The sequence below is a fragment of the Danio rerio genome, chromosome 16 (genome assembly GCF_052040795.2).
Source record: "Danio rerio strain M-AB ecotype USA chromosome 16, GRCz13ab, whole genome shotgun sequence".
NCBI classification, from domain to species: Eukaryota; Metazoa; Chordata; class Actinopteri; order Cypriniformes; family Danionidae; genus Danio; species Danio rerio.
Genome location: NC_141036.1, coordinates 13,968,281 through 13,974,611, shown reverse-complemented (window position 1 = coordinate 13,974,611; position 6,331 = coordinate 13,968,281). Strand labels below are relative to the sequence as shown.

The following is a 6,331-nucleotide window of genomic DNA, read 5'->3' as shown; positions in this document are numbered from 1 at the left end:
GTTTTTTTTCCTGTATGTTGGGATAATTACAGCATGTTCAATAGAAATTAAAAGATTCGTTTTCTCCAAATGATCTGCTGTTTAGTTGTGAAGTTTACTTGACATCTTACCTTGCAGGCTGTTTTGCCTGAATTTAATCAGCATTTGAAACGTAATGATAAACACGTACAGTTTTTTGATATTTAGTGCATTTCCCTCCTGGAAACTTTTATGAAATACTCAGTATTTTCCCCATATTTAGAGGGCGCACTGCGGGCTGTAATTTGTGCCGGTTATTGACGCATGATCGGTTTCCGTAGCCGGTTTCCTGAGCGGCCAAATCAGCGGCCCACCCACCTGGAATAGCTAAGTGTACACCGGTTAATTGCTGTCTGTAGGAAGGGAAGCCGATGAGGGGGAAGATGTGAGCTTCAAGTATTCACAATATAGTCGAGATACAAAAAAAAAAAGATTTAAAATCTGTCGGCTGCACATGGGCCTAGACTGCAAAACAGCTCGCACTTTTCACCTGTGCAAATCCTAGTGCCAGGAGAGAGAAAAAAACCCGTAAATGAATTACTGTTCCAGCAAGGAGTGGTTAATATTTGATGCTCTCGGTGGATTATGTGCGCTGAGCTGATTGCATCGCTCTCCATGGTGCTGAAATGGCGAATGACGGCTGTCGATTAGCCAGAGGCGCCGGTTGAGGATCAGCACTTGATTGCACGATTCTGCACCAGATGATTTGAGATTATTAACTCCAACTCATTAGTTAGATATTACATTAAGCGCAGATTAATAGCTGGAGATTTAATTATGCATTAATTGCCTATGATTTATCTTTAATAAAGCACTTCTTAAATAAAGATGCATTTATTGCAGAACCATTCATACATCTTTTTACCAATTTAAATTTATGTGGTTTTATATCATTACCAGGTTTACATCTATAGATGGTGTAGTAATATTTTAAAATATTGCATGTATTCATAATTAAATATTGGATAAATTAAATCTTTTTATTTTATTATTGTTTTTATGTGAATAGCTTTCATGCTGTGGCAAAAGCGACGGTTGTCATTATGCGGGTTGGCTTTTCTCTCTCTCACACACACTCCCTCTCCTTCTTTGTGTTCGTGTCTTTTATGTGCATTTTGTTTTTAAATCCATATTGGGTTGCCACATTTATCAAACGCCATAGCTTACCTCTATATATCCCCAAGCCATTTCTCCTATCTTTAAGGGAACGGAATCAAGATTATTAGAGTCACAAACAAAATGACATCGTTGTCATGGCAACCGATCTGTGTGTCTCCCATCACCACACACACACACACAGACACACCATATTGCTTAGCCAGCCATAATCGTGGCAAGGATGAGAAGTAGTTTGAGAAACGAAACACTTGAAGCGGTCGGGAATCAACGTATCAAACCCTCATCAACGCCGTCTCGCGAAACCAATAAACGCACTATTCAGCGCAGCGGACCTGTGTGAGAACACCCGCCTCATTCCACCGGTGTTTCGTGACAGGGTCGGAATGTTCTTGTGTGCACACTTTGCAGGCGGCGTCGATTAACGGCAACGTTGAGGAGCAACAATTCATGGCATCGGTCATTCTGCGCGCCATTAAAAACACACGAGGGACCTAGACAAAGGTGATCTCACCTGGAATACTTTCACAGCACATAACGTTACACGCAAATAAGTTGCACTGAAGGGCAAAAATTGATGGTCTAATCTGTAGTACGAACATGGAAACGAGCGGGGTTGGTGAGAGAAAATCCTGGGAAGAAATGAGTGACTATAACAGTTGTTTTGTTATCAAAAAACGAGGCTGTCATCAGTAGGGGAGCGCTGCAACAGTTTGTGGGAATAATTCCTCAGCCATCATCGTCGCTCAGGTTGAATAAGATGTGAGACTGCTGCTGTTGTTTGTCGTGAGGATCAGTGCAATTCAGTTCAGGTAAGTCTTTTAAGTTCAGCTACACAGCTGCATGTCATCTAAATGTCTTTATTAATGCGCGTTTTTCTGCGCCATGCTTCTGTTCTCATGGAAGTTTCGTGGCTTACGCTTGCAAAGGTGTTAGGCGAGACTATGTTCGTGTCACATCTTGTGTTTTGAGTGAGTTTCGGGCGTCCAGAGGAAGATGTTCACACATATGTAAGTGTAAGGTGGCTCCACATCAGCCTTCGTGCAAACATGCATTCACGCCTACGCAGACGGCCATTCATTGCGCTCGCGCTGCTTGTCATGTCCTCCTACTCACCCTCGTGCGAAGTACAGCTCCACAATCCGCAAGAGACACGTCGATACACGATACTTTCACCTTCGACTATCAGAAATGTATCAAAAGCTGTTGTTATTGAGGAACATGAGTGTAGCGAGAGCGTCAAAAGTCAGCTTTGCGCAGAGGAGTTTTCGCACGGTGTGTTTCTCCACAGGTATGACGCTCGCTCATTCTGCATGTGTTAAATTGACACAATCACAGATTGGGGGGATTTTTGCGGCCTACACATAATTAAACAACTTCTAAAATAACTATATATATATATATATATATATATATATATATATATATATATATATATATATATATATATATATATATATATATATATATATAAAACTGTAAGGCATGATGTTATCAAGATGGCATCTCTGTAAAAAATGATGACAAATATGAGTTAACTTGAAAATACTTGAAGAAAGCACCTGCAATATTTGTTGTGTGTCATTATTTCTATATTCAAACTGATATGTCATTATTACAGCTCATACAAATAAAGCTGTTTGTCCTGTTTAGAAATCTGTGAAATTAGCTGTCATGGAGAACCAAGCAGAATTTGTTCTTGCTAAATGGCACATTTTGATGTTTTGCAACACGTTTTCCACTGAAGTCAGATTGTGCTTGGGGGGGAAGGGACTGTCCATTAATGTGATAATTCCTCACCTTATTGCTTTAGTTCTGCAAAGCTGCACAAAAAAATGGGTTTGTTTGGTCCCTTTTACCTTTCGCAACATTCATTTAACAGAGATTAAAAGTATTTTTTATTCTAGCCTGTGACATTATTCCAGCTCATGTAAATAAAGCTGATTTCTTTCATATGACACATTTTGCAGCTCACAGCATTACCTTTTACTCATGAAATCATTTTCATGGGCCGTCTGCACCTACCTGATCTGAGTAAAATGCAACAAAAAAAGAAATGAGATTTCTATAATGTCATTTGTACTAAAATAGACAATTTCTAAAAGCAAGGCACATCCTCCCAAAAACTAATAAAATACGTGCCACTGGGACCTGAGCAGATCATCCCCAAAGTACAATTGAGATCAGACTGATTCATATAAATTAGCCAATAATGCAGTATCTGAAGAGTTCAGATGCAATAACCTGAACATTTCCTCTAAATCTTGCACTTCTCTTAACCTCCTATGTTTATGTTCAGTTATTTCATGTTAAAGGCGATGAAAATAACCTATTCTTTGCACTAAGAGTAAAATGACTAAAACTACACACAATAGCCTGTGAAAATGCTGATTTTAGCTGAAAATTTCAGACGGCACTTGAAGGTTTTTCCATTTAAACTCTTCATATATACAAAATGATGTGAGAGTGTATTAATCTTTACCACTGACAAGAATTTTAACTTACAAAAAAATATTTTTTGATGTTTTACGAAACATTTTACTCATTAAACCAACCTGAAATCACCGAAAAAAAATATATACATGCTTTGGAGAATTGAGAGTCTTAGAAACTACGTTTTCTATAAAGAAGGCCCATCCCTAAACATGTGCGTCACTATGACGTGAGCAGATCATCCCAAAACATGCAAATTAATACAAATATCAGAATGTGGTCAACTTATTACAAACTGCCATGAGACTATGTTGGTTTGCACCTCTGACAGAAATGCTTCACGATGCACACAAAGTGTATTTCTTTGGTCTCTTTCACTTTTCATTTTTTACATCCTAAAAAATGTTCCTTCATGCAGATTGGAAAAGTATTTGAGGCTCCAAGCAGAATTTAGTTTTTGAGACATTTTGATAATGCAAGCCCACAACTATTTAGATCCTTTAGCTCTACAGACCCTTACATTGTCCACGATGCAAACAAAGTGGGTTTTTAAGTCTCTTTCACTTTTGATTTCATCCGTTTGACAGCCGAGCCTTTTAACAACATCAAGAACAAGGCGATTCATTTTATAAATATGCATTTTTAATAGGAGTCGATGGAATGTTTTAGGGCGATGGACTGCTAGTCGAGTCCGCAAATAGCTCGGAGCATCACAGGGGTATGAGGCGAAAAGGACAAACTCTTTGTCTTTCAAGAGGAGGGCAGCTTTTGGAGGGGAGAAGAAGGTCTATTCATCCTATCTATCATTCTCTTTCTCCTTCTTTCCTTCTATACAAGTCTGAACTACTGCAGTGCTATTCTGAGAGAGAGTGAGCTGCCTCAACCCACGCACAGAATATCACAGAGAGAGAGAGAGATAAAGAGAAGTCGACAGAATGGCCAAAACAGACATGTTTTGCAACAGGAATACAATGAAATCGAAGCAGAACGGCACGATTTCCTAAGATCAGATTAAAGGCAGGTGAAGCGTCCACGATTTTCTCAGCGAACTCATGTTTCCGTCAGATTTTGAAGCTGTTTGTGAATGCGCCACATCTTCAGTCGCACATCTCTTTAGAAGTCGCCCACAGTGCCTTGCTGATTGGACGCCGCGTTCTGGAAAAAAAGAGAAGCTAATCCAGTTTGTAGAGGCGCATACTGTTTCGCATAGACAAGAAGGTGTCGAAATGGCCTACGCTTTATTATAGATATGCAAATGAGAGGTTACTGTTTTAATGTTGAAGACTGGAAACGGCCCACATGGATCACCTGCTCAGATCAAAGTCGCAGTTTTAAAACATCTTCTCAGGTTGCTTCTTGCAGAACTTCATGACAAGTGTGAGGAAAGTACTGAAAAACAATAACAAAAACAACAACAAAAAACAACCCTAGTCTTCCCACGTAGGTCTCGCTGGTTGCTCTGTATGTGCAAAATCTGTAATTGAATCTGTCCTTTTAAAAGCTTGGCTATTAAATGCATCCATATTAATCATGCCCTAATTAAGGGGCAAACCCATCAGCAGGTTCTGTTCTGCTAATCATGAAGACTTCGTTAACAGGGGCAGTTCACACATCCAGTGTTACATCGATAAGTCATTAAACAGTTGAGGCCAGAATTATTAGCCCACAATAGAATTTTTCTCTTTTTTAAAATATTTCCCAAATTATATTTAACAGAGCAAGGAAATTTTTACAGTTTGTCTGATAATATTTTTTTTTCTGGAGAAAGACTTATTTGTTTTATTTCGGCTAGAGTAAAAGCAGTTTTTTTATTTTTTAAACACCATTTTAAGGTCAATATTATTAGCCCCTTTAAGCTATATATTTTTTCAATTGTCTACAGAACAAACCGTCATTATACAATAACTTGCCTAATTACCCTATTCTGCCTAGTTAACCTAATTAACCTAGTTAAGCATTTAAATGTCACTTTAAGATGTATAGAAGTGTCTTGAAAAATATCTAGTCAAATAGTATTTACTGTCATCATGACAAAGATCAAATAAGTAAGTTATTAGAGATGAGTTATTAAAACTATGTTTAGAAATGTGTAGAAAAAAATCTTCTCTCCGTTAAACAGAAATTGGGGGGAAAATAAACAGGGATAAATAATTCTGACTTCGACTGTATGAATATATAATAATATTAATTATTATAATTTAGTTAAAGTCAGAATTAGGGTTGCATAATATTGAAAAAATCTGATATTACGATATTTTATTTTTTGCAGTATATATTGCAATATAAATATAATTCACAAGATAGTTTGAATTGCTGTATTTGACAATTTTCTGGGCAATCTGAAAGTATTCAGGTACAGAAATTGAATAATCACAATTCTTAAAATGCATATCATTTCTAGTGAAAATATCTAAAAATGTCTTAAATCAAGTAAAAAAAATATTGTTTAGCTTTCACCTTTAGAAGAAACTAAGAGTTTTTCCTTAAAACAAGCTAAATTCTCTGCCAATAGGGTAAGTAAAGGACTCAGTTTTCAGTCACTCGGTTTTCAGTTTGAATTCAGTTAAATGCCATATAAATAATTTAAATACAAGTACTCTTTTTTACGCTTTCCAACATTATAATATTTTGTGCCCAGATTTTTAAAACTCTCTTGAATTGTGCAGTCAAAGGCAGTAAAAACACATGCAGAGGATAAAGTTGCCCTCTATTATGTTTAAACTTACAAATCACATGTGCTCTGTAGCTCCTGGTCAACTACGAT

General features: G+C 37.3%; 1 protein-coding gene across 3 annotated transcripts in view; it reads left to right on the top strand.

Annotated features, from left to right (window-relative positions):
- Nucleotides 1–1,325: 1,325 nt before the first annotated feature.
- Nucleotides 1,326–6,331, top strand: part of shisa7a (shisa family member 7a) — a 32,393-nt gene continuing 27,387 nt past the window's right edge. For 2 of the 3 annotated variants that reach the window (XM_087286766.1, XM_087286764.1), the window contains exon 1: nt 1,326–1,946. The gene's annotated coding sequence lies outside the window, so the exon portion shown is untranslated. Of the gene's footprint in view, nt 1,947–2,175; nt 2,426–6,331 lie in introns of those variants that run through there. The other variant, XM_087286765.1, reaches the window with a different exon arrangement.